The sequence below is a fragment of the Leptopilina boulardi genome, unplaced genomic scaffold, assembly GCF_019393585.1.
Source record: "Leptopilina boulardi isolate dan_hultmark-lab unplaced genomic scaffold, ZJU_Lbou_2.1 LbouV2_224, whole genome shotgun sequence".
In the NCBI taxonomy this organism is placed as follows: domain Eukaryota; kingdom Metazoa; phylum Arthropoda; class Insecta; order Hymenoptera; family Figitidae; genus Leptopilina; species Leptopilina boulardi.
The window spans coordinates 3,297,846-3,315,389 of record NW_026137779.1 but is presented as its reverse complement, the minus strand read 5'-3'; the positions used below and the strand labels follow the sequence as shown (position 1 = coordinate 3,315,389).

Below are 17,544 nucleotides of genomic sequence, written 5' to 3'. Positions count from 1 at the left end.
GAAACTTTACTCACAAAAATGAAAATAATTTGTGGAGCCGTTTTTAAGAATGGCCCAATTGAATATTTTCGCCATTAAAAGAACATTTTTTAAAATGAAAATAGCGACAAGAAGTTTATTATTGTATTACAGTTTCTGTCGCGGATCCAGGGGGCATATTTACTTGCCCTCCAAGCAACATAGTGGGGTTTTGGGATTAAAACCTCCACCACCGTGAAATTTTGAATTTTTTTGAGAAATCTAAGCAAACATAAAATCTTTTCTGAAACTTTTTTTTCCTACGCCCCTGAAAAAAAACAAATGAACTTATAATATTTTTTTTGACAACTTCTCTGTTTGACAAATTAATTTTGCCAACGAAATAATAATCGTTTTGTATTGTATACGAGTGTGAATTAAGAAAATATTATAGAACTAAAATTTTAGTGTTGTCGTTAATCGAAACATCTCTTTTATCTTGTAAAAGCATAATAAATTCACTTTTAAACGATTTTCATCTCACTGTAAAAAGGCATAAGGGAATTTTCTTGAATTTTTTTTCACTATCACTGATAGAGATTTTAATCTACAAAATCATTGGTAATATCAGTTCTTATAATGCGTCAAAAATACAGAATCTAAAATGAAAAACATAACATTTTGTAATTATCCCATTTTAAATAATTGTCAAATCTCAGATAATTTTGACACTTTCAATGTAGGTAATAATAATACCAACTTTTAATGTAGCAAAATAACTAATAACTGAGAAATTACAGCAGATGGGAAAATTCTCATTGTGAACGTAAACTTACCATGATTAAAATAGCAATTATCTGAAAGGTGGGGATTTTCTTTTTACCAAATCAAGGAATATTGACATTTTTAATATGGTACAATCATTTGTTTAAGTAAAAGTGACACATTAAACGTGGGTAATATTCGCTCCATTTTTCAGACAGTTAAAATTTTTTAATATTTTATACAGTGCATGCGAAAACGCACGATCTATGGACATTTTTAAAATTTTCTTAATTCAATTGAACGCACAACTCGAAAATTTTGAAAAATCCTAACCGACGCCGAGATTCAAAGCCCCTAACCTAACGCTAAACGCATATTATAAACCTAACGCACTAACCGCAGAGCCATCAAGACCTTGATAGTTATTATTGTAACTATCAATTATATTATAATTGATAATTATTATAAGTTCATTTGTTTTCTTCAGGGGCGTAGGAAAAAAAGAAGTCTTAGAAAAGATTTTATGTTTGCTTAGATTTATCAAAAAAATTCAAAATTTCACGGGGGTGGAGGTTTTAACCCCAAAACTAACCACCATGTTTCTTGGGGAGGGCATGTATATGTGCCCCCTGGATCCACGTCTGATTCTATAATACAATAATAAACTTCTTTTCGCTATTTTCATTCAAAGAAATATATTTTTAATGGTGAAAATGTTCAATGGGACCATTCTTAAAAACGGCTCCATAGATTATTTTGATTTTTCTGAGAAAAGTTTTTATTTTCCATATACTTTCACGAGAAAAAAGAATTTTTACTGAGCAAAAACTTTTGGGTTGAGTCTGGTGTATTCATATTTATGAATTATGTATCGTAAGACGGTGTTATTTTGTTTATTTTTTTATAAATTTTTTCACCAATTTATCTATATTTTAGCTCTAAAATAAAGTTTTATATTTTTAAAGCCAAGTAAAAATTTTTAATTTGTTAATAGTCTTCAAAATTATAAAAATTATTCTTTCTATGAAGATGAAAAAAGAAGATTAATGTAATGCTTTATTTTAAAACAATAGGTAAAGTTTGAATGCAATTTTAGATTAAGCATTTATTTGGTTTTTAAAAATTTTTTTTTGTTATAAAAATACTTTTAAAGATCTTATACTTATTTCATTTAATTTACATTACTTGCATTTTCCAAAAAATGTATGTAAATAAATTTTTGTGAAAAATCGCAATTCTACAACAAAATATATTTAAAAAGAGTTTATGAACTTTAAAAATGTGCATTTTTTAGGTGATGTAGAAAAATTAGATAAATAATTGAAAATTAGGCTTTTTGTTAAGTATCTGATTTTAAAAATAAACATTTTTTGGTCGTTAAGTTGTCAATTCTTTCAGAATTTTATTAGTTTTTGAAAATAAAACGGAAAAATTGTAGATAATTTTTTTTTAAATTAAAAGTTAATATCAAAAATACAGAGGTCGCATAATTACGGCACTTAGTGTAATTTGATGAAATTATTAAATCGGTAAGCGAAATAAACCCATCTTACGGTACTTTAAATCTACATTATATATATCGGCAAAACAGAATTTAGGACATTTAAATTTTCTATGTTTTGTGAATTATGTCAAATAGCAAATTGTGTCAGTGAATTTTAGGTTATGTGGATTTTAAGAAAATAACAATTATAATAAATAAAGTTTAGAAAATTGAAATTTATGTAAAATAATATTTCGAAGCAATAAAAATTATACTAAATGGATATGTGATTAGATGAAAATTCTAGATAATTGAAATTTGAACATTTAAAACTTCTAACCAATAGTCATTCGTCAAAATAAAAATTATTTTAAACGTTATTTCGAAATATAAAAATTATGTGAAATGACATCTAAAAAACATGCAAATTATATTCAATGGCGATTAGTATGAATGAATTTTAGGTTATGTAAGCATTTGGAGAATTAATAATTGTGACAAATAACCATTCGGAAGAATGAAAGTTATGCTAAAAAATTTTTCGTCAAAATAAATATTATGTCAATAGATCATTCTATTATTTAAAAATTAAAATAAATGATTATTCGAAAAAATTATGTTAAATGGTATTTTGCAATATAAAAATTATGTGAAATGACATTTCGATAATAAGAATTTCGATGTCTTGAAAATTATGAAATTGAAATTTGGGGAATAATCATGCGCTCCAATGGACGTGCATCAGCACCCTCTGTGTGCACAACCTGTACTTTAAACAATTTAAATTTGAATTCTTAGTAACACCGAAATATAAAAGTTGATAATAGAAATATTTTATAAAGTATATAAGTGATAGTTAATTTCAATGATTTGTTTAAATTATGAAAATTAATTTAATGTAATTGATTTTATTATATAAACGATGAAAAGAGTTCTAAATTGTATTTTCTTTTTTTTTTTAATGTTTTATTAAGAATATTCTCTACATAAAAAAATATTTAACGGGAGTTGTTTGCAGTATTGAAATAGAACCAAATAATGATTTAAATCTTTACTAATTTAATTTCTTTTCTATGGACAAATATCAAGATTATAATAGACATGATTTTTTAATATTTCTTTGTATTTTTATGTAAACTTTAAATTCTTCTTCATGTTTGGATCAAACCATTGAGAATCATCAGGAAATGGTTGCTGGCAAATTTCAGAAAATTGTCCCCAAATTCAATTTATGAAATTGTTTTGGTTGGATTTTTTATTTAACAGCCGTAAATTTTAATTAAATATGAAAATGTCATGAAAAAATGTCGTTTTGAATGCACATATTTCAAACGCTTTTTATTCAAAATTAACAAACGGTAATCCTTTGTTTTTTAGATATAAAGTTTAAATATCACCTAAATAATTATTTTTATCAATTTAATTTTGAATATAAATTAATTTTTTTATTTTTGTAAATTTACATTAGATGTACAACATATTTGATTTTTAAGAGGGTATTTTGATTAATGATTTATTCGTGTTCACAATTTTACAAAAATGGGGTTATTTTTCATGGCTCAACAGATACTCTGAAGTTTAGTATTCGATTCAATATGTATTCATAAATAATAATTAGAGTGTTGTGCAAAAAAAATAACCCTATTTCGTAAAATTTTAAAAACGTATAAATCATTAATTAAGCAAGATACCCTCTCAAAAATTAAATACGTTGCAAAAAACCTCCAAATTGTCAATTCACATTTAATTTACATTTGTTAATACTACTCACGAGTGTGAAAAATTAAAAATGGTCTTATTAGGCAAAAATAGATATTTAAACAACATATTTCTTCACTGAAATCGAAGAAATAGAGAAAATCCTGATGTAACTCGCATTAAATCTAATTTTCATTTAACGATAACTTTTTGAGCAATCGTTTTTAATGCTTGGGGTTTTTTGACATTCATTTATGGGTTCTGCAAAATTAAAAAATGTGTATTAGACAAGTGTGCCACTTGTGATATGCGAGATAATGAGCTATTCATAAGTGTAACTACATTTTTGCTGATTTTTGAAATCATCAATTTTCTTATAATACTTTTAGAGCGATCATTATTTAACATTCGCCCATATAAAATTTACATTTTCAGCTATCCAAGAAAAGAAATCTGGGTGGTAGAACATTGTGCCACTTAACATTTCTATGTAATCATTCTGGGAAAACGCGCAACGAGTGCGTAACTCGTTCCCAAAAAATGGTTTTTCGACGAGCACAAAGAATTATACGTAAAAAAATGTACATATCCTTTTGTCATTTGTTGTTTTAGTGTAAATAAATATGTGTGAAAAATGCTTATCCCTAAAATTAACATTAAGGGTTAATATTGAACAATTTTTCACGAGAAAATTGGTTCATTAGTCTGTTTAAAGTGCCCTTGAAGAAAAAAATATATTTGAACGATCCCGGGTAGAATTTTGATGAATGTAGGTTTAGGCAAATGTAAGGGGGTGTTTTTTAAAGGGTTGTAAAGTATTGTGAATTTTCGAAAATTAAAGAGATAAGTAAAATTGCCCTAAAATATAAAAAAAATGGAAAATTTGTTGCTTTTATATATATATGTACATGTGTTTGGTCTTAAAAAAGTATTATTTAAAAATAAATTATCTACAAAGTCTCGGATAGGGTGATATCTACCCCTATTTAGAAAAATTATATCAAATCCATGAAGTTTCATTATTATTATAATTATAATTTACATCTTGTCAGGTACTAATAAACATTTTGAAATTTATATGAAATTGTTAATTTCGATATTTTTTCCAATTACGATTTTAGTCCTTCTTTCGCCACAGAGATGATTTCTTTCTTGGAGTAGCTTTTCTGAGTATAAAACGATTGATATCAATAAGGATATTATCACAGTAAAAATAAAATCTTCTATAAAGATTACTCGTAAGTTTAATCAGTCTTAAAAATGAAGATAGTTTTAATTTAAATGGAAATTAGTGTGTATTTTAAAATAAAACTCATTTTCCTCCTTGAAATAAAATTCTATTTTAATTGTGAACATGTTTTTAAGTTTAAGGAAAATGGAGTTAGGAACTTTGTTTGAAAATATTTTCTTTTAAAAATACGTTTACCTGCACTCATAACCACAAAAATGAAAAATATGGTTTAAATCGAGTAGCAATTAAGAAATATGAATTACGCGGGTAAAAATTTACTTATATTTGGTCGAAAAATAATAATTTATGGTAGAAAAAAGTGTGCGACTAAATTGAAAATAATTTTTTTTAAACAAAAAGAACCCAGCTCTTGAGATTTACCCATATATATATATATATATATATATATATATATATATATATATATATATATATATATACCCAAATAACACACATACTACCCTACTGAAAATTCTCATGTAGGATCTTATATAGGATCTCACATAAATTCATATATTAAAATCCACATAAAATCCTATGTGACATGTAAGAAACTATATAGGATCTTATAAAAAATCATATAGGAAATTGAGACATGATGTGACGTGGGATTCGATGTAAATTCTTATAAACGTATTCTTAGGTAATAAATTATGTAAATTCCTATGTGAAATCCTACAATTTTTTCTTCAATTTCTTATGTCAATTTCATTCGTGTTTTTTCATTAAAAAACATACCAAAATTCATTGCTTAATCATTAACCAGAAATTTTCCTATATCAAATCATACATCAAATCTTTTTTCGATTCTTGAATAAAAAATTATTACAAAAAATCTGACATGAAATCATATTGAAAATCCTCACGTAAGATCATATATATGATTGTTAAATAAATTCCTATATAATAAATTCTTACATGAAATCCTATATAGGATCCTACATAGGATTTCATGTAAGAATTTATCATATAGGAATTTATGTGGGATTTATTTTGCTGCATCATAAACCACTTTTTTCACCAACATTTATTGCACCGTTTTCAGTGTACTAGTACCGTACTGGTACGACATATATAATTATTTTGTACTGGTATAAAACTAGTATAATACTGGTACTCCGTACTCGTAAATAACGATTAGTACGCTTGGTTATCTGGGTATATATATATTAAAAATGTTTCGTTTCTAATATGTGAAGAAATAGGATTTTATATCAAGATACCTAAAATTTTTCAATCTGGATTCGTTCGAAATAGATATTAGTCTTTATCATTTTATAAGACATTTTCATTGAAAATTTCTTGACATTTTTTTAATAAACTGTTGGATTCCAAATAGTAAATTCACAGAGTTTTATTTAAAACTTTCTTTAATAATTAGGGAGTCCTTCTCCGAAAGTAGTCACGACTAAATCTGGCTTTTGAAGATTACAAGTTGCTTATATATTAACGAAGAAGAAAGAAAAGATAAAAAAATGACTAAGTTCTAGTCCTTACAAAGTTCAATATACATAGATAAAATATGACTAAGTCCTAGTCCTGTAGATAGATAATGATGACTAATTTAAAATTTAACTGTACAAAGAATAAAAAAATTTATAAAAAAAGTTTTTTTATTCCTTGAATAGTTAAAATTTAAATTAGTAAAAATGTACTAATAAGTATTAAACATAAACATAAAAACATTAAATATATAAATATCAAATATACCTAAAACTTAAATAATATTTATTACACTTTGCTTCTATGCCGCAATATGACTCTGCGCGAAATGCTATTTATGATATATTCTATACATTTTGTATTTTAAGTATAGTATATATATATATATATATATATGGGGCATTCCACGTCAACGAGAGACCCCCGCCCCCAGAATAGATTTAAATGAAAAAAGTTCAAATACGGCTTAAAATTTAGGTAATTACATCTACTTTAAAATGCAAAGTGGCAAAATAAAAAATTCAAGATGGCGGATCCAATATGGTGAAAAAAGTAAAAAAAAATGCTTGAATTCACTTGAAATTTGTTACTCGGGGGTTTTTAGGGTCGCTAAACACAAATATGAAATCAGATTTTTAATATTAAAAATGGCGGATACAATATGGTGGCCGATTTTTAAAAATTTTAAGAAATTTCAATAAAACGTATCTTATGGTGCTTTGTAGGGTTGTAAAAAGTTCTAAAGGTTTTAAATTGAATTAGAAATTTAGGTAATTACTCCTACTTTAAAATGCTAAGTGTCAAAATAAAAAATTCAAGATGGCGGATCCAATATGGTGAAAGAAGTAACAAAAAAAGCTATAATTCAATTGAAATTTGTCACTCAGGGGTTTTTAGGGTCGCTGAACACTAATCTGACATCAGATTTTAAATATTCAAAATGGCGGATCCAATATGGCGACCGATTTTTAAAAATCGAAACAAATTTAAATAAAAAATGGATTACGAGAGTTCGTAGGGTTGTAAGAAGTTCCAAAGGTTTTTTATTGAGATAGAAATTTAGGTAATTAGACATACTTTCAAATAAAAAATGGCCAAACACAAATTTCATAATGGTGAACCTAATATGACAGAAGAAGTAACAAAAAAAGCTTCAATTCAATTGAAATTTGTCCCTCGGGACTAAGATAAGTAGACCTTACTTTTACTAGTTGGATTTTTACCCTTTCTTACTTTAACTAGTTGGAACCTAAATTGGTCTTGCCTTAATTGGTTGGACTCTATATGTCTCACTTTCACTAGTTGGATTTTACCATTTCTTACTTTTACTAGTTGGAACCTATGTCTTACTTTTGCTAGTTGGATTTTTATTGTTTCTCACTTTTACTAGTTGGATTATTACCCTTTATTACTTTTACTAGTTTTAGAACCTATGTCTTACTTTTACTAGTTGGATTTTTATTGTTTCTTACTTTTACTAGTTGGATTATTACCCTTTATTACTTTTACTAGTTGGTATCTAAATTAGCCTTGCCTTAATTGGTCGGAACCTATGTCTTACTTTTGCTAGTTGGATTTTTATTGTTTCTTACTTTTACTAGTTGGATTATTACCTTTTCTTACTTTTACTAGTTGGAACCTATGTCTTACTTTTACTAGTTGGATTATTACCCTTTTTTACTTTTACTAGTTGGAACCTATGTCTTACTTTTACTAGTTGGATTTTTATTGTGTCTTACTTTTACTAGTTGGATTTATAACCGCTCTTACTTTTACTAGTTGGATTATTACCCTTTCTTACTTTTACTAGTTGGAACCTATGTCTTACTTTTACTAGTTGGATTAATACCCTTTCTTACTTTTACTACTTGGTACCTACATTGGCCTTGCCTCAATTGCTTGGAAGCTATGTCTTACTTTTACTAGTTGGATTTATAACGTTTCTTACTTTTACTAGTTGGTACCTAAATTTCATTACTAGTCCTGCATTTATTGGCTGTAACCTACTTATCTTAATCCCGAGGGACAAATTTCAATTGAATTGAAGCTTTTTTTGTTACTTCTTCTGTCATATTAGGTTCACCATTATGAAATTTGTGTTTGGCCATTTTTTATTTGAAAGTATGTCTAATTACCTAAATTTCTATCTCAATAAAAAACCTTTGGAACTTCTTACAACCCTACGAACTCTCGTAATCCATTTTTTATTTAAATTTGTTTCGATTTTTAAAAATCGGTCGCCATATTGGATCCGCCATTTTGAATATTTAAAATCTGATGTCAGATTAGTGTTCAGCGACCCTAAAAACCCCTGAGTGACAAATTTCAATTGAATTATAGCTTTTTTTGTTACTTCTTTCACCATATTGGATCCGCCATCTTGAATTTTTTATTTTGACACTTAGCATTTTAAAGTAGGAGTAATTACCTAAATTTCTAATTCAATTTAAAACCTTTAGAACTTTTTACAACCCTACAAAGCACCATAAGATACGTTTTATTGAAATTTCTTAAAATTTTTAAAAATCGGCCACCATATTGTATCCGCCATTTTTAATATTAAAAATCTGATTTCATATTTGTGTTTAGCGACCCTAAAAACCCCCGAGTAACAAATTTCAAGTGAATTCAAGCATTTTTTTTTACTTTTTTCACCATATTGGATCCGCCATCTTGAATTTTTTATTTTGCCACTTTGCATTTTAAAGTAGATGTAATTACCTAAATTTTAAGCCGTATTTGAACTTTTTTCATTTAAATCTATTCTGGGGGCGGGGGGTCTCTCGTTGACGTGGAATGCCCCATATGTATATATATATATATATATTTATGAGAATTATATATATTATATAGATGTGTGTGTGTATTAAGTATAAATTTATTTTTATAAATCATTTTATTCATTGTGATTAGTAACTGATTTTTTTAATCCCTTTCATAGCAAATAAATAATAATGGAATTCTCATCAAATGAGGCAACTGAAGCTGTTGAGTTTTGGGATAAAACAGTGTATGTTTTTAATATTTTATTTATTATATTTGATTTTGGTTATATCATTCAGTTGAAGCTAAGATAAATAAAAAGAAGAGTGAAGTGTAACTGGTTTTTTATATTACAGAGAGTTAGTTGGCTACGTACAAAGTGTTGTACCAAGAAGATTAGGTTGAAAATCGGAGATATTGAGATTCTACTTAAGCAACAAAGAAAGGAAAAAAGTGCAATGCGTTGTTTGGGGTGCTGACCACATCCATGTACTACAATCAAAAATAGTTGAAAATGAGGTATACATAATTTTTAAAATAATTCTTTTTTGCTTCCTCGTGGAGGAAGCAATGTAGTCCTTCAAATTGTAAAATTATTAAAAATGTTTTAAACAAATTTTATTCTATTTATAAATGTCCAGTTTTATCTATGTGTACGTTTGGATCCCGTTTTCTTGTGAAAAGGTGGAGACAAGGATTTTAAAAAATACCCACACAAAAAAAATTTTACGGATTTTTTTCCAAAAATTCGTTTTTAATTGAAATTTTTTATATTGGGCAAATTTGAGTTAATATGTAGTACAGTCATATTCCTTACGTTAAGACGAATCAATTAATATATATATATATATATATATTTATATATATATGAAGTACAGAATTCATTTGAATTAAAATAAAAAAATTATTCAAAATCAAAAATGCACATTTTAGACAAAAAAATTTCTTTTTATTTTAATTCAAAGTTAATATTTAACAAAATTGTATTACTTACATATTACTTACATTAAAACGAATCTATATATGGGGTAAAATTCCTGTAGCGAACTAAGTAAAAAAAAGTTGATCGGATCGGGCTGTCACATAGTTTACCGCTAGATGTAAGTAATTTAACCACGAAGTATTGTTAGGTTTTTTCAAAAACTATCCGAGAGAGAGGGGGTTGAATTTTTTTGAAAAATTTAAACAGTACATTTTTGAAGACTTGAAACTTTTAAATAGAAAGAGGAAAAAAAATTTGCCCTATATGTTTTCGATAGGTTTTTTCCTGCTCTTTCTAATGCTCCAAACAAATTTCCAAAAATTCACATTTTGACCTTTTTTTGAAAATAAAACATTTAAAAATTTTTTTTTGAAGTTCGGTCTTTTGCTTCCTCGTGGAGGAAGCTTTGTAGTCCTTTCGCTTATAAGACTTTTCAAAGTGGCGGAAACAAATTTTTTTCTTTATAGAAACATGTTATATGAGATCCTGATCAATTGTCCGGATGTATGTATGTGTGTGTGTGTGGATCCCTTTTTTGTTTAGAAGATAACTTTAACAGGTTTTAAGGGGAGGTTCCCATTGCGGGAGTAAAAAAAATATATTTTTTTTATTGTATTATTTGAAAGCTATATATGTGCGGAATGTGTGTGTAAAGCGATTTTTTGATCCGAAGAATATTTTCGTTTCTATAGCGTCTTGAACTCACAGACGTTCCAAAGCTGAGAACCGCTGAGGTCGTAAGTCTTCCGCCACATTGGATCCGCTGTTTTGAATTTTGAAAATCTGATATCATATTCGTAATCAGCGACCCCAAAAACTCCCGAGTAAGGAATTTCAGGCATTTGAATCGCTTTTTAAGAGTAGACAAATATTACACATAAATATGCTTCAAAATTTTCACCAAAACTTTAAACGCGTTTTTCTCGAAACAAGATTCTTCAAACTGGTGGGCATCGTAGCGTCTAAACTATTTGACCAATCAACTTCGGGTTTGCGGCTAATTAATTAACTAAATACTGCTGGGGTTATACCTTTAATATAATACAATTGTTAACAATAAAGATTTTTTACAAGAAGTCAAACATGAAAAAATAAGGCAAAAAACGCAGTGTTTTAAAAAATTGGCCGCCATTTTGTCATTTGTTTAACTTTTTAACTATTTTATAGGTATAACCTATTCTTTAGGATGTCACCTTTCTAAAAAATGTTAAGTTTTTGTTTTAGACTTAAAATTGCGCATTGTAGAATGCCCACCGTTTTCCCTATTTAAAAAAACATTGTTTACTAGGTGCGCCATATTGGTCGCCATTTTGTTATTTTTTGAAAATGAAATATATGTTTTAAAAGTTTAAAGATGTACCTTTATTTAAGAAAAAAACTACATCACTAAGTCTTAACCGTTCCCCGTAAAAAATTGTCAAAGTTTGTGTTGATTTTGGCCTCCGCAATGGGAACCTCCCCTTAATGGAGTTAGATAAAATTTGGTAGGCTCATTTATCATATTAATATCTCAAATCTGACCAAAGGATTTTGAAAAATACTCAAAAAAAAAAAATTTTATCGTGTTTTTTCCAAAAATTTTTTTTTAATTGAAAAAATTTTTAAATAGAAAAATTTAAGGTTACATATACTAAAATCTTATTCCTTACGTCAAGACGAATCGATCGATATATATAAAGTATACATTTGAGGTAAATTTAAAGAATTAATGAAAGTTAAAAAATCAAAAATTCATATTTTGGCTATAAAATTTTGCTTTCTCCACGAGGAAGCAAATTTTTTTGCTGATCGTAAAGAGGAAGCAAAATGTTCATGTAATGAACATCTGAATTTACAACTTGTTTTATTTGTTTTATTTATTTTCTTTCAAAGCTAAAAATATGTATTTTCACCACAAAAAATATTGAGATGTCTTTTTTTGTTATTTTCGAGATATTAATTAATTAATAAATGTTATTAAAAATTGAAATCTTTTACAAATAAACAAAGCTATTGCAATTCTGAAGGTACTAATTGAAACCTGACGTAATTCCACATCCAACAAGCTCTACAAGGACTATTTTGGATTAGAGGATTTTTATGAACAATTGCCATGTTATCCAATTGTTTATTAACAATCCACTAACCCAAAGTACTTCATATAGGACTCGTTAGATGCGGGATTTTGTCAACTTTCATTTAGTAACGTCAGAATTACGATAACATTATTTGTTTATAAAATATACCATATTTTATTAACCTTAGTAGTTAATTAATTAACTAAAAATTGTAAATATTATATAAGTAGATAAAAAAACTTTTGACATATATTTTTTCCAAACTTTTTTTTGTGCTCTTTCAAACATTGTTTTGACCTTTTTTTTTAAGTTCGGTCCTTTTTATTTTTTTTATTTATTTTTTTTTGAAAGCTAAAAATGTGTATTTTCTCCACAAAAATATTGAGATGTCCTTTTTTGTTATTTTTAAGATATTAGTTAATTAATTAATTAAGGTTAATAAAAAATAATATATTTTATAAACAAATTAAGTTATCGTAATTCTGACGTTACTAAATGAAAGTTGACAAAATTCCGCATCTAACGAGCCCTATATGAAGTACTTTGGGTTAGTAAATTGTTAATAAACAATTGGATAACATGGCAATTGTTTATAAAAATTCCTCTAATCCAAAATAGTCCATATAGGGCTCGTTGGATGCGGAATTACGTCAACTTTCAATGGGTTACTTTAGGATTGCAATAACTTTATTTATTTGTAAAATATTTCATTTTTTATTAACATTAATTAATTAATTAATATCTCGAAAATAACAAAAAAGCATATCTCAATATTTTTTGTGGTAAAAATACACATTTTTAGCTTTCAAAAAATAAATAAAAAAAATAAAAAGGCCGAACTTAAAAAAAAATTTGAAAACATGTTTAATTTTCAAAATTTGAATTTTTTGAAAATTTTTTGCACCATTCGAAAGAGAAGAAAAAAACCTTTCGAAAACATATTGGACAATTTTTTCTTCTTTTTTCTGTTTAACCCTCTGCCTGGCCAGTTGACCGTTATCGACAAAAAGCGACAATTCGGTCGCCTGGTGGGGACTATGGGAAATACATTCTATAGCGTTAGAGTGGGGATAACCCAGGACAGGGAGAGGGTTAACAGTTACAAGTGTTCAAAAATTTACTGTTTAAATTTTTCAAAAAAATCCAAACCCCTCTCTCTTTCACAGTTTTTGAAAAAACCTAACAATACTTCGTGGTTAAATTACTTGCCCGTAGGGGTAAACTATGTACAAGTTATAGCCCGATCCGATCAACTTTTTTTCACTTAGTTCGCTACAGGAATTTTACCCTATATATATAACTTTTACATCTTACCCAAAATTAACAGAATTTATTATTTTTTAATTTTTCTAATAATTTTTTTTTTTTTGACTTTTTTAGTTGTTTTTATCTTCTCCCTCTCTTTTTTTGTTTTTGACAAAAAAATTCAACCTTTTAAATAGGGTTCTTAAGTGAATATTAATAATATAATAAATATTGATAATAAATATCAGCATTGTAGTAAAATAATAAATAAGAGAACAATAACAACAATATTTATACAATAAATATTAATAAATAGTAAAATAATTAAAATAATAACTTCTGCATTGTATATTATTTTAAAATTAGTTTCTTTTTTATAAATTAAATATTTTAATAACTTTTATAATTATGTACTTTTAAACGTTTGTAGATCTTACATATTGATGGAGCTTTTTCGCGCGTTCCCACCAAACCTGAATATAATTTCGGGAACATGAAGTACGAATTACAAATGTTCAAAAAAAACGTCTATAATTTCTTACGGCAGATATGGTTCGATTGATGAACCATCTTTTGATATTAATCTAATTAATATAAGTGACATAATTCATCATGAGGGTAAAAAAATCAGTAAGTTTTTAATAATACATATTTTTCAAATTTAAATTTTGTATTTAATTATATTAATTTTTTCAATTTTTATTTTACAAGTCTTCGGTTATATTCAAACAAAATTTCAAGAAGAAAAAGTTGGGGTTTTAAAAAATTTTGGAACTTATTGTTGTGGTTCCGTAACGGATGGACAGTATAAATTAGAAGTGAGGATTGCATCCTTCAATAACACTTTAAAGTGTAACAAGGGAGAGCCTGTGAATTTGATTGACAAAATTGATAGTCAAGGTAAAAATGTACAATTTAATAATAATATAAGAATTAGAGAAAATTTTTTAAATATTAAAATTTTTTATTATTTTACAAGATATTTGTATTGTAAATATCTTGACAATTTTCTTTCATTGAACATTTTCAACTTATAAAAAAACTTATCATAAAAATAACAAGTTGCAAATTCAGATATTCATTACATGAACATTTTGCTTCCTCTTTACGATCAGCAAAAGAGTTTGCTTCCTCGTGGAGGAACATTATCAGTTTGAATAAATAAACAAATTTTAGTAAAAAAGTAAATTTTTCAGATTTAATTGTGATAAATATTATTAATTTTCAATAAAATTCGATTCGTCTTAATGTGAGGAATAAGATTTTTCAATCGATTTTATATAATGAATAAGATTTTATTGAATAGTTACATAATTTATAATAAAAAATTGAAATTTTAATAAAAATATCAATTTTTCGACTTTAATTGTGATTAATTTTCTAAATTATAATATAATTTACACTTCATATAAACCAATCGATTCGTCTTGATGCAAAGAATGAGATTTTATCATATATTAACTTTAATATCCAACCAAAAAATTTAAAAAAAAAATGATTTTTTTGATAAAAGTCAAAAAATAATTTTTTTTAAGATTTTTAAAAATCCTCTCGACAATTTTGAGATATTAATATGGTAAATATACCCAGGAATTTTCACCCAAATTTGTTAATATCTCTTCGAGTTATCGTGTTCACAAAAAACGGGATCCACACACATACATCCGGACAATTGATCAGGGTCTCATATAATATACTTCTATATACAAGAAAATTTGTTTAAACCTTTTTTAAAAATTTGATAAATGGAAGGACTACAAAGCTTCCCTCCACGAGGAAGTAAAATGAATTAAAAACAAATTTTTCAATTCTTTGTAAAGTTCAAATTTAAATTAGTAAAAATTTCGTAATAAATTTTAAATACAATCATAAATATTATTTATGTTTTATACATAAATATTTTAAAATTAAATATATAAAGATTAATGAAAAAAGAAGTTTTTTATTCTTTGTACATTTTTTTTTCTTAAAATTTAAATCAGTGAATCTTTACTAATTTAAATTTTAATTTTACAAAGAATAAATAATGTATTATAAAAGTAAAGTAAAATAAAATTAAAAAAAACAAGTTTTTTTACTCTTTGTACTTTTTAAATTTAAATTAGTAAAAATTTACTAATTTAAATTTTAAGTACACAAATTATTAAAAAAATTAGTAAAAAAACAATTTTTCTAGTCTTTATTGGGATCTGAAATCATAGGAAATTATGGGGAAAATGACCCCGTTACGTCAGTCATCTTGATTTTTTATCTCTTTCTTCTACAGATATTTTAAAAAGGATGAAACGAAAAATGGTTGACACAACGGGACCGTCACCAGATGGCGTATCGCAGTATTTCAGATCTCAATTCAGTTGGTTTAGATTTAATTGTTTTAATTTTTTAAGGGAGCCAGAATTTATATGCAACTACAATCAGAGGAGGATGTTGAAACTTTGGAACAATGTGGTTTATCTCTTCAACAAATTCTTGGAGGTTTTCGAGAATTAAAAAGAGCGAACAGTGGACAAATAACAAAAAAAACACCAGAAATTTAATTATTTAGAATGACCATTAATGATGATCACCCAATTTTTTGTGAATGAAAAACATCATAAAACGTAAAATTTGTAAAAACTAAAAATTTTTTCTATTTCTTTACTAAAAGATGATAAAATTGTGAGAAGAATGAGACTTTTTAGAAGTGATTTGTCCAACATTTTATTCAGATATTTTAAAATAACACTCATTTTTAATGTTTTACAAACATTTGAATAACATCTTAAAGAATAAACGTTTTTAAATGTTCTTGGGTTTATTTAAAAGGTAGTTTTCTACAGGAAAAGTATTACTTGTCATTATTAAAGTATAATTTTTTCCCTCAAAAATACAGGTCTTCAAAGTTGAACCAAAAAATGCAAAAAAATTTGATATTTTTTTAACAGAAACATAATTTATAAAATCCAACAAAAATTTATTTTTTGCAACACTAACCTCTAAAGTTAAATTTTACACACTGAAAATTGTGTGTAAAGAAGCTCTTTTTCAAACGGCGTGTAAAGTGATTCACTTTACGCACTGAAATTTACTTTACGCACTGAAATATTACTTTACACATTGAAATTTACTTTACGCACCGAAATTTCTCTCACATAATATAAGGATTGTTTTAGACCACACAAAACCACAAAATTAAAAAACGAACTTTACTATTAAATTTATACACTCCTGCTTAATGATATTTTTCCTGATCTTCGATTGATTTCTTTAATTCTATACAATCGAAATTATTCTAATAGAGAGTTGGAATTCTTCATAATAGGTACTTAAGTTTAGAGGTGGGTGTTGCAAAAAATGTTGTATGATACACGTGCGTAAATCTGATTATACTCATGTGAATGTTACACTCGTATAATCACTCACTTTACGCACTTGTATCATAAATAACTATTATACAATTTGCTTGAAAAATCTGTACAATTTTATGTTTTAAATATTTTATAAGACAAAAAAATGTCAAATTTTTTTGAATTTTTTTGGTTCACTTTTGAAGAATTGCATTTTTGAGGGAACAAATTATACTTTAATGTTGACAAGTAATTCTTTTTCTGTAGAAAACTATCTTTTAAATAAACCCCAGAACATTGAAAAACTTTTATTCTTTTAAAAGTTACTCTAATTTTTATGAAACACTAAAAATGGGTTTTTTTTAATTATCTAATTACAATGTTGACTAAATCACTTATAAAAAGTTTTATTCTTTTCACAATTTTATCATCTTTTAGTAAATAAATAGAAAACATTTTAGGTTTTATAAATTTTATGTTTTACGATGTTTTTCATTCACCAAAAAATGTTTGGTCTCTAAATTCTGACCGATAGTGTATGTTTATATTATGAAATAAATATTATAGTATAAAATAATGGATATTATATTCAA

General features: G+C 26.2%; 1 protein-coding gene and 1 long non-coding RNA gene across 13 annotated transcripts in view; both read left to right on the top strand.

Annotated features, from left to right (window-relative positions):
• LOC127279858 (1-phosphatidylinositol 4,5-bisphosphate phosphodiesterase gamma-1) overlaps positions 1-17,544 on the top strand; it is a 449,077-nt gene that overhangs the window by 177,207 nt on the left and 254,326 nt on the right. The gene's annotated exons all lie outside the window — the stretch shown is intronic.
• LOC127279876 (uncharacterized) lies at positions 9,518-16,217 on the top strand. Its single transcript, XR_007842727.1, has 5 exons — positions 9,518-9,588; positions 9,698-9,860; positions 14,056-14,255; positions 14,337-14,525; positions 16,013-16,217. It is a non-coding gene; the product is annotated as an uncharacterized LOC127279876 (long non-coding RNA).